Consider the following 18,797-nt stretch of genomic DNA (forward strand, 5'->3'; position numbering starts at 1 on the left):
ACAGGTGGCAATACAGGTTTTACCTTTGGTACAAGCCTGTACTACTAAGTTATAATGGTAGCAGTAGCAGAGCAGCCAGGCTTATCTCAAGAGTATATGAGCAGTAGCAGAGATTACAAAAAGGGACCACAATTACTGTGGCTCAAGCAAACACTGACTCAAGGTTTCAGGTAAAAAATATAAGTACATTTATTTTTAAACAATCAGTTATAAACACAACACTTCTATTAAACTTTAAACAAAACCACACGTTGAATATACTACAACTAACCAATTCACTTTTTTACAGTATGTCTCAAGGTAAGTCCCTGTGTTTAAATGAACCAGTGTTATGAATAAAACACGATACCGTGGATACGGTTGCAATCACTTTTTGACAGTTCGGTCTACTCAATAAACACATATCCGTGACATGAAATGCTACCTGGCCAAAAACAAACTTAGCACCTGAGATACCCGGAGGGAGTTGGAGGCAAAAATCACAGGCAATATTTAGGTTAGGCAGACAGCATTGAGAAACACTCAGAAACAGGTGTTCAAAAGTCAAAGGGTCGAAGCCAGGGTTAAATGACACCGGAGACCTGTTGCCAAAGATCAGACCGTTAGACAGTTCACGATTCAGCGTAGCCCAAAAGTACTTTGATATTGTCAATGTTCGGAAGCCAGAGTTATAAGAAGGAGTGAAGACAAGGGCGAGCCTTGAGGATGAAGAAAAGGGATTCACCAAGTTTCCTTGAGTAGAGCACAGTACCTTATTCCAATGATGCAGCTGGTGCCCTGGAAGTTGTTCCTGTTAGTTTCCCGCAGTCCCACGATTCCTGGAGCTTCGTTGTGAAGGACGACGTCTGAAGGGGGTCTGCACCACACAGGGATGAAGCCAGCAGCAGCGACAACGAATAAAAGGTGCGCTCCTTAAAAACAGGAGAGGCTCGGCAGGTGGCTATCCGGACCACTACAGAGTTTCAACCACATTACAGATTTTCGACCACAGCAGAGATCTCTGACTGAAGAAGATGAGCTGGTTATCCCCACCAGGCTCAAGGGAAGACGACTCTGGACTGTATCTCCTCTTAGTCGTTGAAGGGTAGATTGCTCCGGACCGCAACTGGGCTTCACCGGGGCGGTGTAGTTGCAGCAGCCGTCGTTCTCTCCGCTTCTCTTCGGTTCCTTGTAGTTTCAGAGGCGACTGACTTCTACCCCAAGAGGCCTGCCTTTTATGCGCAAAACCCCCATTCACACAGCCTGGCTGTCAATCACGCAGCAGGTGGGTTGTCCAGCCGGGACAACCACCTCAGCCAATCATGGCAAGGTGCGACTTGGGTTTCCTAGGATACCCTGTGCAGGGGGTGACTACACCCCTTCCCCACATTCAGTCTACCTAGACAACCAGGCGCCAAGAGGAGGGCTTCTCTGCAGAAGCCTGCCAAAAGACGGTGAACAAAGAAGGCGAACCTAGTTTGCCACGCAAAGTAAAACAAGGACTTTCACAAAACGAAATGGCGAATAAACCCAACCAGAAAGATGATTTGGTCAAGCGGGTTTATGCTTAAGGCTGCAAAAATAGCCAAAAGTATTACCACGTTTATCTAGTATAATCGCGGTAGAAAAGTTAGGGTAGATACCACTGCCACCAGCCAAGTCTAAATGTTAAAAGAGCGAAACAATGCTCAGGGAGGTACAGACAGAAAAGGGGTACAGATTAGCCCTTTCCAGTACTCCATGTAAGATGGGGTGTACTGGGTCTGTGGTAAAAATGACTATGCAAAGTAAATGGCAACTTTACCTTTCTCTGGGGGACAGTAGTCAGCCCCAGCGAAATGGAGTCAGAGGGAAGCCTTAAAGACAACCCTGGGTTACTGCACTAAAGGTGCTGTGTAATCCATACAAGAACAGGGGCACCTGGAGTGGTGTGCTCCAGTGCCCAAGATCACACAATGAGTAAAAACACATAGGCCAAAACACATAGGCCAAAACACATGTAAGAGTGGAAAAAGGATGTACACTCATACCAGGTGGAAAAAATAAACTCCAGAAATCCAGCAAAGCTGTGCGGGGACTCACTAAGTGAGGGAAATTAGCCCTAGAAGGAGAATTCTCCCTAACAAACATACAGATAAAAGAAGGCTTCATATCTAAAATGATTTACAGATAAATATAGCAATTCTAATTTCAATTCACAATATGATTGCACTGTCATATCTAATCACATCTCTCAGTACGCAAATCTAAAATTCATTCAAATTACATTCACTAAAATTAATAGAGGTATAAAAAGAAAAAGCAGAGTGCTATGTCACATTTGGGATTACAATATGGACTGTTCCTCAGATACGTGCAAGCTAATAGACAACAAGATCTTGACTACCGCTATACTCCAAATCGTCCCAGATGTCATTCTGGATTGGTAAGAAAAAACAACAAATAAAAAACGAGAGAGGTGAAGCTGTGCCTCTCCGAGCAAAGTGAGCAGGAAATCCACTTCTGGTTGCCCACAGAGAGGCACAGCTTCACCTCACTGATGAGGCCCAACAAGGCTGAAACACGTGTATGGGGTTGCTGTTGGTACTCTTGTTCAGATAGGAATTGCCATAGCATTTCGGTGACGGACTGCCCATGTGGGAGGGACAGAGACTGATATGCAAATGGTTATTTCCCATCTGTGAAAGGTACAGTGAGCAAAAAGCGTGTGCTGCAAACTCTCATCCCAGAACAGGTTATCATGCCATGTTCTTTCTGGAGAAGAGCACATGCTACCTTTTTTGATATGTTTAAGTCGTACTGTGGAAATGGGTGGTCTACAGCGCAAGATTAAGCTATAGTATTTTTGGTTGGCACTGGGTAAATGCTTTTTCCCAGAAATGTTCTTATTTATAGGTAATAAATTGTCACTGTATTCAATTTGTTTATTTTGGTTTTCCTGTGTGTATATTAGTCATATTCAAATCTAATCTCTTTGGATTTCTTAATGGTTCCGATTTCGGTTGAGAAAAGTGAGACTATTGATTTAGCCATTTCATTTCTTCTCTCCACAAGTGTCAGCAGCATTGCTTTTTGCAACATGCTTTCATGGTTTGTACCTATATTATCTTGTTCCTCAGTATCGAATTTTTTGGGAAGGGGTACATTAAAGGGTTTGCTCCCTACAGACCTCGTGTTGCCCGCTACTACAGATGTAGTTGAAGACATGGTAATTTTTTTTTCCATTTTGTTCAGACATTGTCACTAAAGCGTTCAGAGGTTCATAATCTAGAATTTCTTCTAACGATTTTCTTTTATTAAGTAACGTACTATTTTCCTGCTCTAGTTTTGTGTACTTTTTTGCAATGGCTCTTCTCCTTATCAGATTGGAGTTAGGCACTGTTAACGTTTGCAAGAACTGGCGCGAGTTGTTTTTAGACACAGTGGTAGTTTCATATTTTTACTTTTCTTAGTTTGCGGTTCTATTGTTTTTTTTTGTCTTGATTGCTTTGAATAAGTCAGTTAATTTTCGGTGTCTCCGAAATTTTGCTTTTTTTTTTAAGGCATGGTTTCCCCACTTTACATATTTGATTCGAAAGGAGACTTGAGAATATTTTCAGTTTCATTTGTCTCATTCTTTACTACATCCAGTGCAGAAGTCATTAGATTAGTCTCTTGTTTATTTTGGTGTTTGTGTGTGTCTAGTTGTTCAGCGTCTTTTGCATTCTTTACTTGTGAATTAATGAGCTGATGTAAGAGTTTAGTCTATGTATTTAATCTATCACCCACGGTTTCATTTAATTTCACAATAGAGAATAGAGCCGTATTTATGATTTGTAATGTTATTTCGAGTTTAACATTTAGATTTTTAAAATCTAACTGCATTGTTTGATCAGGTGTAATTGTTTTTCGTCTGGGAGTAGGCTTGGCAAACAAGATTGATAATAGAGTTCCTAGCCATTGGAGAGAATAAAGCTAGCGATTGAGCTTGTCGGTAGCTTTCTTGGGAGCGTGTTTGACTGCTTGGTCCACTTCGCCCATCAGTCTCCTCATTTGCATGCGCTTTATTTGCATCACCACCTAATAGTTTGTTATTATTATTTGCTAGCATATTTGAAGGGACGCCTTCGCATCTAGCCAAGTCAGATACATTGTTTGTAGTTGACAGGGTCGACATCTCCGCTTCGTCAGATTGCTGCTGCAATCTCAGCTGTTGGAGAGGCCTGCCTGCACTAGAGTCGGTGGGAGTGTCCGCTAGCGTAATGACAGAGGACTGTTAATTACATTTCCGTATTTCTTTAACTGACGGCATGTTAGAAACTAGCGAATATGGTTTTAACATATACCAAATTAATAAACAATTGAATTATGCATACGTTGTTCAGAGTTTTTGTATATGCAATTTACGAAAGACGAAAAGCTAACGCTGCTATGCACATTGAAATAAGTATATCCTCGTGCTCCCGCACCCAGCAAGACAGCACTTCACCACAGCACTTCCGCCAACAGCGCGCGTCCGCTGTTTTTGTAGAATTATGATTAAGGGGAGGGGCCAATAGAGGTATATACTGTAAAAAGGGACAAATACAATGTATTAAAATACTCGTTGGTATTTCCTTACTATACAATGACTTTGATTGGGTTATATCAAGTCCATACCCAATTTAATGACCCTAAATATAGTTGAAAGCGTGGTCCAGCAGGAGCTTGGAGTCAGGAGACAGCTAGACAGCACTTCACCACAGCACTTCCGCCAACAGTATATTCTACTCAAGTAAAAAGAAAGTACAAGTTATGTTTAGGGCTTGTGGATGACTACGTTTTTCAGATGCAATGTCTCGTCAAAAATCACTGGTTAGGAGAAGAGGTGTGTGAGGCTTTTTTCATTCATAAGGTCTTCAACTTTTTCGAGACCCTGGGTGAATGTTATTAAAATGGGAACCAATCAATTACCTGTTTAAAAGGATTTCCAAAATCCACCCCCAATATGCTATGGTATATACAGGAAAGAAACTGAAGTCTAGCTAAATCAATCAGAGCAATAAGGTTTAGACTTCGGAGAGGGTGTGAGAGTTATCTATGGCTACAATGTGTCCACACAAAGCAACACAATTCTAGTTAGAAAATACACAAATATATAATGATTTATTAGTCCTTTATAATGCGCACAAAGCAATGAACCCTCTAGGCAAATATTGTCTTACAATTACTACAAAATACATATATACACCCACCCTTAGGAGAAGGTAAAAAAGTGTATGAGGCAAGACCAGCGCAATACAAGTAAGTAGTCAGATGCATAGACCACAGTAGAACAAATTCAGAGCAACACCAGAATAATTCCCTAATACATAGCAAATCCAGCCCTAAAATGGATTGAGGTCCTAAAGTCATGATTTCCAGAGTTATACTTTTCAGGTAGATTTACTATTTAATTGGAAGATGCCAGTGGTTGCGGTTCAAAATTCCCCATATTTAAGGAAAGTTCAGGTAAGAAACTGTCAAACCCACTATACTAGGGTAGGGCCAGGAGGGTATCAAGTAGTATCTTCCCCATACATATGGTCGCTGGAAAAAGGTCATGGTGACATATATGGTGACCATATATATGGGGTCAAGGGGAGCGGGGGTGTCCCCCACACCCCTTGAAGAAAAAGAAAAGAAAAAAAAAGGGGGTTGGGGCTGCAAGGGTCCCCCCCCCAAATGTTAAATGTAATTATGTCCCCGCAAAAAACAGGCATTTTTTGCTGACTTTTTTGCCCGGCAATGTTTTTTGCAGGGTCATTATTGCATGGAACTGCCAGGAGAGGATCTTTGACCAGATCACCATCAATCTAGGTCAGGAAAGAGACAGGGACATGCCTTTTACGCCCATGTTACCCTATGGAAGATGGGGGGAAGGATGGAGAGGGGCGAAACAGGTGTGTTAACTTACTTCCACCCACTTTACTTCAATTTCCCCAGTGGTCACTGCTGAGGTTCCAGGTTCTGTTGGGAATTTGTGGGTGGAGAGGTCAATTTCAGACGTGTGATTTACTTTTGGTCGGTCCGAGTGCTTGAATCTCGGTTCCAGGCATGTTCCAGCTCAACACTTTTGGGAAGAAATGACGAAAACCTGTGCAGATCAGGCAAACTCAGAAAACCACAAGGGAGCAAAGAATAAGGATTGAAATGGGCGTCACAGTGACCAGGCGGCGTTAGGCGTTGATGGTGAACAATGGAGCAGACTTTCCATGGCTTCCATTGGGATAAGGCGGCAAAAAAAGTAGGAGCAAGCTAATTGTAACAGAAGTTGAAGTTCCAAGAATTCACTTGGAATGGCAACAGCGGCATGTGGTCACCCAGGAGAGAGCTGTTCAGTTCACTGGTTGGTCCAGGGGCACTTATGAAGGCTCAGAAGGAATATAACCTCGAGCAGGGGTCTAGACTGGTTGTTCTTAAAAAATAAAAAAAAATAAAAAAAAACAGGGGTCAAACCACTGACAAGGGCCTTCTTGTGATCAGGCAGAGGAGCAGGGCTTTATTGGAACTTCAATGGATTTGATGCTGGTCAGCTGCTGTTAGGAATAAGGGCAGACGTGTTTTTCGGGGGCTCAGAACGGGCTAAAACACTAAAAGAATACAATTCCCAGCAGCCCTTGGGAGACTGGGTAGTTTACTGCCGTGCGGGCGTGGGCCAGCTGATCCTGATTATCAACTGTTTATGAAGGCCCCACTACGCACGGCAGGTGTGGCTTATTTTGGATTCGGAGAACGAAGCTGCGTCGGAGAAGTCAGGAGCCGCTCGTTCATGGAAATTGCAGGAATGCAGAGGCGTTGGGCGTGAGCAGGTTTGCAGCCTTGAGAGGAAGTATCACGGCGGCTGCTACGGGCTACTGCAAGCATCGTCCAGGAAGGCTCTGGAGCCTCCAGGACCTAAGATAAGTGCAGGAAGGGCTTTATTTCTTTTGAAAATGCACACGCTGACCACGAGCACGTTATCAGAAGGACTTGAGGCTTGTTAGGGTTGGGGCAGCTCCCATTTTGGATGCACCAAACTTGTGTTCTGGGTTGTGTGAATGTATGTATTATCCCCAACATTACTGCCAACAGGTATTGACTGCTAACTCTATGCAAGTGGAGAAAATTACTAAACAAGCACTTAGCACATTTCTAGGTTAATGCTGAAAGAGTGCATTTTTGGCAAAACGCTATGCTTATATGTGAAGTACTGTTCATGTTCTTGTTTGTAAGTGTTGCATTAGCCAGCCCAGGGGGTCACGCGTTATGTCTTTCATCATGGGAACATTCCCATTGTATGTTTCATCCTGCTTACAATGCTTTCTGTTTTATGTCATAGAGTCAGGTACATGTAATAAGGTGTTCTCAAGGTATATGTTTATAGGTAACAAGTAGTACTACTGCATATGGTATCAAGTGATCAAAGCATTTCATGTTATGGTGTTACAAGTTATTAATAAGAGTAGGTTTTTTCCCTGTGCTTCCCCCAGTCCTATCCAACCTAGGTTTTCCCTTACCCTCTATCCGGTGTCCCTAAACCTCCCTACCCTGTCCACAACCTCTCCCTAACCCTCTTCCCCCCCACTGGCTGCCACGTGGTGTCCTGTCTATTATAGATATCAGGTACCTGTGCCAACCACGGTGGGAGGGTCGACTTCATTCGGCTTCTGTGGTTCGGAGGAGAGTGTCGACCTTCTTCCCATTATTGTGTATCTTGACAGCTGCAAAGGTCCTCCTAGGCTTGTCAGCGACTGTACTTCTTTTGTAGGGGTCTTGGCTCCAACAAGGATCTGATAAATGGTTCCAGGAGTTTCCCTTTAATCTAAGATTTAGACTGAAAGCTCGCCCAGGTCCACCAATGGTAAGAATCTGCACCATTGAAACTAGCCAGCTACGGATACCACAGGCTTCTCCATGCCTACAAGCCGCTCTCACAATGCAGCCAGAAAGAAACTACACACACGCCGTACCTCGACAACACTACTCACCGGCACATGCTTACCAGCTCCCTTACTCAGAAACATCCACGCGTCCCAGCACAGTCTCTGTCCCCAGTGCCCCATCCCCGCACTCATGCCTCACCGTATCATTCCGCATCCAAGCTCCTTCGTTCCTCCCATCTTGGCAACGATCATTTGCAAGCACTATGCTGTCAGATTTCCAATGTGCCACATCTCCACCAGTCCCACGACGCCCCTCCCATTCCACTCGATCCAACCATCAGTGCACAATCTCTCAATAACACGGCAATGACTTGCCCGCAGGCTGCTCCAACCTCGCCTGCCCATACAGCCCCTAAACTCCTACTGGTGTCTCATGCTGCAGCTACCCCTAGCCCCACATCACAGCTCAACAGAGCTCTCAATTCTGCACATGCGCCTGAACGGTCATCAACTACCTAATGCATCATACCACCTGCCTTAGCACGCTCTGTCAGGGCTCCCACATGTCAGCCCCCTACCACACCTTGACCCACAACAAACTCGCACCCAAAGCCCCACTCATTCCTCAAACACAGCACTGTTAATCCATAGCAGATCCATAGACATAAGCCTCCTACTGATCACACTTGCCATGCACTTACACCACCACACCACCCCAAACCACACACCGTGCCTCAATATACTATTCCCTCCTACAAGCATATCCACAGGATAACACCCACCCCAAGACAGGACAAAGCCCACCTCAATCCTTCCCTATTACCCTCATGGATAGGCATCGCCAGACGGACAACGCACAAGCCCACATACACTCAGCCAACCTGCTAAGGGCTCATGCATACGTACTAGCGACACCAGCCCCAAGTCACACACCACCTCCAACCAGCCACACCTCCTCCAATTTGAGTGCAAACACTCAGCCAACCCCTCTCCTCTACTCCAGAACCCACATTATCATGTGTAGGTCCTGCCCATCTATACAGACTCTGCTCCAGAACCCACAACCTCTCCACCCAAAAACTCAAACCAAATGGCCTCCCCCTCCCTAAATCGACCACGTCACTTCCTCCCCTAACTCTCCTCTTAGCCCTTCTCCAACTTAGCCATACCACAGAAAAAATCCACTCCCAATACCCTCGCCTATGCTTTGATTAATGTACGCTCCATCTGCACTCATCCCCCTGACATCCATGGCCTCCTATCTGAAACTAACCAAGACCTTTTAGCCTTAACTGAAACCTAGCTACGTGATGCTTCCGGCCCCATCCTCTCCCTCGCCATTCCCACTAGATATTCCATCCTGCTAGACGGCAAAGAGGGTGGTGTAGCCCTCATACATAAATCCACTATCCCCATCAGGGCCTCACCTCTGCAACAACTACCAGGCTGCGAAATCCTTCTGGCCAAACTTGAATCCTCCCCCAAACTACCATCAACTTACTTCTAATCTATCGCCAACCCTCCCCACTCTGGTAATCCAGAAACAGACATACCCCTCCTCAAGCCCAATATCAAATTCATTCTTCTAGGCAATATCAACCTAGCCTACAATGACCCCTCCAATCACAAAGCCTCCGCCCTCACTTCCACCCTTGAAGAGATGCATTTCTCTCAACTTGTCTGCTCTCCAACCCATAACAAAGGAACAATTCTTGACTGGATTCTCCCATGCAACACCCCCCTCCAAGTTAACCCCCCCTGGTCCCCTTCCTTTGATCACTCACTGATCCCCTTCTCCCGACTACCATCACCATGACTACCCATGCCACCAGCAAACCCTGCCGCATCACCACCAGGAAATAACAGGGTAAATTAAAGCTCGAAGAGCCCGAGTGGCAACTGCCTTCCCAAACCGTAGGGAGATACTGGTACACAGGGGACGGTTTTCTGGGGAAAAAGGTTTGTCAGCTTGCCAATCAGGGCAAGACAGAACTAATGGAAATGCTTGAACGGTGGTCCTGTTCTCTTGGACACAGGGTGGAAAGCTGATCTGGTGCTCTGTTGGGACACCCAGACCCCACCGGTGGGGAGCCGGGGGGTAGGGGGAGGTGTCGTGTGGGATATCTAGCCACAGGCGATGATGGACGTGCTACCTGACTGGAGGGCAGTCTGGCTTGGTGTGAGTTGTTTTTTTGGTCACCAACAGCCTGACAGATGGAAGGGGGGGGGGGGAGGATGGGAGTGGGGCAACCAGCACTATTATATAAAAGAGTGCGAGATGGGGATTAAATCTCGTGATCTTAGATCTAGACGACTAGAAATGACAAGTGCAAAATTGGAGGCATCAGGATTTTTTATGATTTTATTTACCACCAGGCACACCCGTAAGCTCACAGCCGAGCTACTTACCCTATCCATCTTAGTCTCCCTCAAGTCAGCCCCTAACAACTCTCCCCCGTAGCCATCCTTGCATCCTGCAACTCCGCCTTGCTCTCCGTCCTTGACGAACACACCCTTCAAAATTACCTCCAGTAAAAAAAACAATCCACTATTGGTACATGATGACCTTGCCTCCCTCCAGAATAAGAAACGCACCTTAGAACTCCTTTGGAGAAAAAAACCCTACTCCTGCCAACAAAGCAACCTTCCATTGCGCAGCCAACACATACAAACTAGTCATCATTGACACTAAAGTCAACATCTTCAACACCAGAATCTCTAATGCATGTTCCAACATCAAAGAACTATTCAAAATCCTTAGAGAGCTTGAATCCCAATACCCCCTTCCGACAACTTCCCTAAAGATAAAGCCTGGTGCACCATAATCCAATCTTCCTTAGACAACAAAACACAGAGACTAAGGGACAAAGTCATTCATACATTTTTTATTTTTTTAAATCACTTCTTCCACCCCTAGCACCCCGCCACCGGCCAGCACCTCGACATCTTCAACCCCTCCTTCCTAGTTTCAATTCTCCACCGTCTCCCCTCTTGATTTCCTCACTACCATTCAACACCTAAAAGCCTCAAATTGTGTCGGCGACACCTGCCCAGCGCACATTGTCAAAATGTGCGCAGAACCCCTGGCCCATACTACAGCCAGCTTCATCAATGCGTCCTTTAAATCCAATTCCATTCCCAGTGCCATCAAACAAGCATGGGTCACGCCCCTCCTGAAAAAACAGACTCTTGCCTGGACTATCCCTACCAACTACCGCCCCATCACCACCGTGCCATACCTCCTCAAAATCCTGGACCTGACCGCCTATTCACAACTGCAATTAAACCTTGAAAGACACAATTTATTAGGTTCCTGACAATCAGGCTTCAGATCCAGACAGCACTGAATCTGCTCTCTTTGAACTCAAGATTCAGCTCGACCACATTAGGGATAAAGGCGAGCTCGCCATCCTCCTATTGCTCGACCTCTCTGCAGCTTTTGGCCTAGTAGATCACGAAATCCTCTACACACCTCACCACCACCTTCCACCTACCTCTGAAGCCACCTTATGGATCCAATCATTTTTATCTGGCTGATCCACCAGGGTCTTTGCAGGCTCTGAATCTGCAGACCCCATACATGTCTCCTATGGTGTGCCACAAAGATCCTGCCTCACACCTACCGTCTACAACATGTTTACCAAACCCCTCGTTGACCACCTAGACAGCCTTAACATCCCATACACCAACTTTGCTGATGACACGCAGGTACTCAAAATCACCAGCGACCATGACCCCGACTCTGCCAACATCAGTTACATCTTCAGCATCATACAGGCTTGGATTGCCACCCATCTCTGCCTGAATGATGGAAAAACTGTGCTCCTCATTGTGGGATTCCCCTCATCGCCTAAAACGCCTCAGTCCTGCATTCTCTTCCTTTTGGATAGATGGCAACACCATCCGTCTCTGCCCATATGAAAACGCTAGGCGTTTACCTGGCCACTGAACTGAATCTGCAAAAACATGTCAATGACATTGCCTCTTCTGCCTCCTATTCGACCACACTTATAAACCTCTCTAGGAAATTCCTTACACCTAACAACTGTCTTACCTTAGCCAGAGCCATCATAGGTAGCAATCCTGACTACTGCAATGCAATCCTAGCTGGCACCGCAATCAAAAACATCAATAAACTTGAACTGCTCCAAAATAACGCCCTCAGAGCAGTTTCGGGTTTGAAGCGTTCTGACCAATTCTCCCACATCAGACGGGAGGCACATTGGCTCGCCATCAAAGCCTGCATCGACTTCAAACCCCTTGCCATCACTCGCCACTGCCTACACAGCAATGCCCCCACCCCCTTACCTCATCAACCGTAACACCAAGAAACACAATATGTGTAACCTCTGCTTCTCCACCACATCGGCTTTGAACATACCTAGATTCACAGAAGGAGAGCAGGGGGCGCCTGTTTCACCACCATCGCACCCACGCTCTGGAATGACCTTCCTCAGCAAATTCAAGGCAAACCTACCTATGCAAGTCAAAACCGCATTGTTCAACAATATCTGTAACATCTGTATTGCCCTACCTACTCTGAACCTGACGCACACTATGAAGAAAATGCAACTACCCTTGTCTGTGTGTTTTAACATTCTATAGTTGTAATGCAACTACCTCATTTTATGACTCAACTGCCAATTTGTATTGTAAGCACCATACTGCTTTCCTTCGAATCTCAACTACGTACATCTAGCGCCACGATACCTCTGGGTCTGGGCGCTATGAACAAATACAATAAATAAATAGCAGTGGCTATCCATTCATGCCCTGCAACACACATTCAGGCAACTAGATGTGGACTGCGACCAGACAGTCCAAACCTCCATATCCAGCCACAAACAGACCACCCCCTTGGGAAATCAGCAACAGGAAAGAGAATTCTGTGTATGGCAATTCAGGACAACGAGAAAGCAGGAAGGCGGCCAAAGAACAATATGGCCAAAAACAGGTGGTAATTGCAAAGATACACGAGATAAACGTTCAAAACACAGATGAAACATATCTGCTGCCACCAGCCCACCCTGGACATATTACATTTGTAACCAAAAAGCCACAAAATAAAAATACAAAGTATCCTATCTGTACTTCACTTTAGGGTGATGTGCGCAGTTAAAATAAAATACAAGAAATCTATAGAGGGAGCCAGTTTCTCAGTACTAAGTGTTACTGACTGATCAGTTCGCCCATAAAAATTAGAACAAAGTAATGGAAGTAAAGAAAAGGGCTTTACTTACTTCCAAAAACTCAGGTCATCAGTCAAATCAAAGCTAAATGAAAGAGTATCCTAAACTTCAAGTAAAAGTAAAAATTAAATAACAGTGAAGGATATAGTCTACTGTTCAGTGCATAGTTGAACTACTAATTTCCTTTATTCCCATCAGTGCACTACCATACAGTAGTGGGCAAGTAAGGGTTTCCTTCAAGTAAGATTGTAATGGTATGAGCCGTTAAAATGTTTGAGAGCTCTTTCTGCATTAGTTTCCGAATAAAGGAAGAAGACTGGGAGTTTCAACTTAATACATTCTAAATACCTCCTTTAGCAGAACATTTAGTAGTGTTTAGAACAAACATTTGCAATATATTTTATTGTGACATGTTTTAATTCTGGATTCCCATAAAAGGGACATGACAATTTCATGTCCCTCATATACATCCCTTCCCCACAATCCTGGGCAAGAAAAACAGACAAAAAAAACAAAATGTGTTGAAAAGAATAGAGCCAATTTCAACTAAAGTGATCACCAGCTTTACTGTGGAAATCACTATAATGAAGTTCTAAAAAGTAATTAACAAAATGAATTGTCCCTGCCTATAATTAATTTTCCCTGCCTCAGTATAGATTCTCACAAAAATATTTATTTGAAATCCCAATTCTATGTATACGTTAAACTCTAAAATATACTAGGCATTTTAAACACACTTCTCCTATGATTCCTTCTATTTAGGCAAAATAGTTTGATAACTGTCTTTTCCACATTACACCCCGCCTACTGCTTCTCTCACTGTGGCCCTTCTCCACTCATGCTTAACAACATCACTTATGTAAACTGCTCCTTATACTGTTTTCTGGGTCTTGATTCAATTGTTATGTAATGCTTGTTGTATTTGTTATCCTTTTGTAAAGCGCTTTGGCGTAAAGCAATATATGCAAATTTAATAAATACAAATAACATTGCAGCTTATTTGCCTGTATAGGCATTTATCTAAAAAGATTTGGTATTCTTGAGTCTCAAAACAAGTATGGTATCTGACAAAAGTTACTTGAACAAACATTTAAAAACATATTCATTCAACCTAATTCCCATATATAAGGTTTGGCTTGTGAATTTATTGGCAGATCATATAGGCAATAACCGAATACAACTGACTCCTACTGGTTTAAATTAGAAAAATAACCTTATCAGAATAGTGTGCTCTTCTCTGAACACGAGTGTGCATTCTTTTCAGAATATGCTTGTGCAGCTTTGTCTGAACATGTGTAGAAAGTTATGAATCAATGGAATTCGTCCCTTCTCAAGGGGGAGCCACGCCATTGGATACTACGGAGGTGAACCCGCTACTCATTCTACTCCCTGGGGGACTGGGCAAGCAGGATCTCACTGGGGTGAAGCCCCCGAAGTGGCAAGTAAGGTTATGACTACACCTCCCCTTGAGACTAAATCTTCCTTGTTTATGGGTTATATGGGGATTGAACCAGATTTAAAATGTGAAAAGGGTCCTTTAACTGGCTTGGCTGCAGACTGAACTTGGTTGACCATTGTTCAGGCGATACAGAAGCAATCCGGTTTCCTCTTTTGAAGGAAAACGTAAAAAGACTAAGGAACTTTCCTACGAGGAAAGCGTGAACCTGAGCCAGCCTGCCGGCAGTGGAAACCTGCGCTGTAATGTTGGATCGCTCGATCCTGGAGGCAGGACCACATCAGAAACGTGGTGGGTGGAGGAATCCTGTAGACAGCGGAGCACTACCAATCCCTGGAGGGCCAAGTGGCAGACGATCCCAGTTCCCCTAAAGCATGATACCGAGCGGCCCAAGACGCAAAGGAATGGCACTCATGAGCAATGATCCCAAATCGAGGGTCAGCTGCAAAAGAGCAGACAACCATGCTTTATGGCTCCGCAGCGACAGGAGCCACAGTTTCCTTCGATAAACAATTTTGCCACAACACAGGAACGCAGACGATTCGGAGGAAAGGGCGGATGCTCAACGTCATTCCAGAAAGGGGAGAGGACATTAGATCATGCATACGTCCAGCAAGGCCGAATAGCCCACAACAGGCTGAGGCACCCATTACCCCTGGAGGGGTGAGAACACCATCATTCATATGGCCAAAAAGACTGAATAGTCCATGGAGGGCAGAGTGACCCAGTAACCCTAGAAAGGGTGAGGGCATTATACTATTCCTACAACCAGTTTGGCCACGTAGGACAAATCGAGAGATGAGAAAAATAGAAATGCCCAGGAGAGGTGAACTTGTAGCCAAGTCCCCACGACGGGGGGTAAGAGAACCACGAAAACCACACTGCCTGAAGAACCAGAGCGCGAGGACAAGACTGAGAAACCAAAAGGTATCACCACAATAATTTGCCAAGTGCAATAGAAACAAGGTCCTAGCTGGATTGAGAAAATTTATCAGATAAGAAATCTAGAAATACCCAGGGGAGGTGGGCATGAAAGACCATGGAGCCCAAGGTTTAAATCCTATTGTGAAACACGAGTGACTGAATTACAAGTGACTGAACTACAAGAACAAATATTGCAACTAAAAGCAAGTAGAAACTTGATGGGTGGGGTAAAGAGTCCCCCCCCCCCTTTTAGAGAGTGTAACAGAACTGGTTTTAAATTGTACCTGTAGGCTGAGGGCCGAACCACACAGAAATAACTTGAAATAATACAATTGGTGCAGGCCAAGCACCAGCCAGCAAAGGCAAAGGGGGAGCAAGATACAATAGGCTAATTTATGTTTCTTTGTTACAGATAGGGTCAGGAAATAAGACAGAAAAGGTTTGGGACAGAGAACAACTGTCATTTTGCAAGACATGTGGACACACACCATTTTTTTTTTATAGCATACAGAACCACCACCTGTAAGGAACTCATGGTGGCAACGGTAAAGACAGACACGTGATCACAGTTCAAGGGTGTTTATTAAACTGTATAATGGGTGAGAAAAATACCTAATCTAAACCTAAGATGGGAGCAAGCTACCACCATCAAAAAATAATAAGGCACTCCTAGAGGCGTCTTGTCAAATAAAAAGGGCCTATACTAAAATAAATAAATAAAAAAAAAATGATTGCCAATCCTTACAACTAAGTTACTAAATAGTGTGAGACAATGGTCTCAAGAAAGAAAGAAGTGTGCAACAAATGATAAGTCAGGATGGTATGGCAGGGGTCTCTTAGCAAGGGACAAGGCAGGACCTTTGTGCACAGCACACTCCTTAGCCTCGCCAGCAGAAGGTTACAGTTCCTTTCAACGATTCCAGGACCTTCCGGGGTCAAGTCCCTTTCCTACACAAGCCTCTTGCCTTAGAAGGCCTGCTGTACCATAAACAATCAACAAACAAAAGTTATTTTGGTAATCCTTTCACGTTGGGTGATTGCTCTTCGCCCCTTGGATCCCCCTCAGCCGATCTCTGATCGTTCTTGCAACATTGGCCTCCCTCAATCGGGTTCACTACGGCCTTTCACTCAAGAAACGTAATTCAACAGTTTTAATGTCCTTTTCACTTACTATCCATTGTGAACATCCCTCAGCCGGGTTCACACTTGTTATCACAGTGTTCACCGGTATATCACTGTTTACCCTCAACTCGCAGGCATCCCTCGGTCGGGTTCACAATTGCCAGTTTCACAGTTCAATCCGTTTTCTCCAATGCGTCAAAGACTTTCGAGTGTACTAGGGGGTTTGCTCGACCCTCATAGGACCACTTTAACACTTCACAACAGCCTATCCTAAGGCCTCTTGGTTTTCATAGTTTAAACAAAATAACACAACCCAAAAGGGTTTCAGTCAAGAGTGCTTCGAAGGAGCACCCTGCGACGCCTGACCACTCTGCTTCTTTACTAGGGTTTCTTTAATATTCAATTACACAAGTTTTGTTCAACAAGGTTGCCGCCTGCAACCTTGGGCCCACCACATTTAGGTGTTTCCATCAGTTTTCTCCAACTCACCAGCTGTGCTGAACTGTTGAGTTTCTTTTCTCGGGAGTCAAGGACGGCGCCACGGCAGCAAGCGTTTCTCCCTGCTCTGGCTATCAGCTTGAGAGGACCCTGTGTGCCGTTGACACCGGTCACACCACATGCCAGCTGGACTTCCCGATCTTATGATTTCCCTTTCAGAGGCTTCACGGATCTTAGTTGACCAGGGCAAGGGCAATTCCCTCCGCGTCGTCCCTCCAGGTATCTCCGCCTTTCTGCTCCATTTGAACTGCTGGTCCGGAATAACTGCTTCCTCGTGCGTTCGGCTTTGCTTAAAGTGTGCTCTAGGGCTCTGCCTTTTATCCATGTGGGGAAGAGAAAGGGCTGTCAGATGTGCACAGTTATTGTTAAGTGCTGGATTCTGCGTGACCCTTGTGTTGGGACAAGTCAGGTAAACTGCTCTGGTGTTAGTCTGTTGTCTGTCACGGTGTGAGGAAGTGTTTGTATTGGAAAAGAGGGAGGGAGATTTTCTAAGTATCCTAAAGGGTAGACTGGGGGAAAAGTGTCATAAGTAAGGGGGAGATTGGTAAATTCAGAAAGGTGAGCTTTGTAGGGTGTGTGAATTGAATTGGGGAGATCGAGGGAAGGGTAGTGTTTTGTCACAACAGATTTGGGGTATTGATAATAAAAATCAGAGGGACGGGGAGAAGAATAACGGAGTATTTGGGTAGGACACAGGAAAACAGGGATTCTGGGAGAGCTCATTGGAGTGCAACAGGGTTTGTGTTCCTAAGGTATTTGTCATGTACAGAGGGGGGTCGTTGGATCTGGGCAAGAGATTTTTTGGAAAGGAGGCAGATGTGGTACACCATACAAAAGTTTCGGGGATCTCGTCCTCTCCTTTTCCCCCCCAGTATAATAATGTGTATCACCTGGGGTATTCCCCTCAGCACATCCCCGGGATACCCTACACAGGTGATCCTCCCTTGCTCGTCCCCACCTGGGTTTGGATTCGATACAGTGAGCCCTTCCCTGGCCACCTTAATAAGGGATTCTCAAGGTCTGCTTGGGAGAATACCCTCAGGTTTCTCACACATCACACAGGTAGGGATAGGACAGGCGTTTCATTACTTGAACCAATTGAGAACATGTCTTCATGTCCATCTCTTATGTCGGACTTTTCACAATTTGTCATCATGTGCACGCGTCTGTCACTTTAAATACACATGGGTGTGCACTGCTTTTAAGCTAAGCCTATTGAGTTTTACTCCAATTCATCAAGTTTGAGATGGAGATTTAACCTTCTCCAGCAAAAATGTACAATTTTACAGCATCCCTGACCTGTAACATCACACAAGTCCAAGTGTGCATTTCAAGATGAGGGACTGCAAGTGTTCAACACACTGCATGATTTTCTACGAATATGATGAATTTTCAGTGTTCGTTTCCATTGCCCAAATACCTAGTTTATGACTAGATTCAAGACGGCAACTTATCGCATGATTTAACATCAGACGATTGTTTATCATCACTATGGCCTGTGTGATACTACACCTGCATGAGCCTGGATTCTATTTAATGGGGCTTAAGTTTACAAAAACAGACTGCATTCAAGTTACATCAACATTTATTCAGTTTTAAATTGCACCTCTCGATACAAAATGCACTGGGCTTTAAGTAAATGACATCTCACTGGGTAATCAATGCAAATGGTGGATAAAGGGCATTCTATGGAATTAGTTTCATAGGTTCACATGCTGTGAATATTCCCAGTCAGTCGTTGGTAACGGAGCAGTTTAAACTTAAAAA

General features: G+C 44.6%; 1 protein-coding gene across 4 annotated transcripts in view; it reads right to left on the minus strand.

Moving 5' to 3' along the window:
* The window catches only part of APPBP2 (amyloid beta precursor protein binding protein 2), a 1,587,742-nt gene that overhangs the window by 509,197 nt on the left and 1,059,748 nt on the right, over window positions 1–18,797 (minus strand). The gene's annotated exons all lie outside the window — the stretch shown is intronic.

This window comes from Ambystoma mexicanum, chromosome 9 (assembly GCF_040938575.1).
Source record: "Ambystoma mexicanum isolate Mex_15411 chromosome 9, UKY_AmexF1_1, whole genome shotgun sequence".
NCBI classification, from domain to species: Eukaryota; Metazoa; Chordata; class Amphibia; order Caudata; family Ambystomatidae; genus Ambystoma; species Ambystoma mexicanum.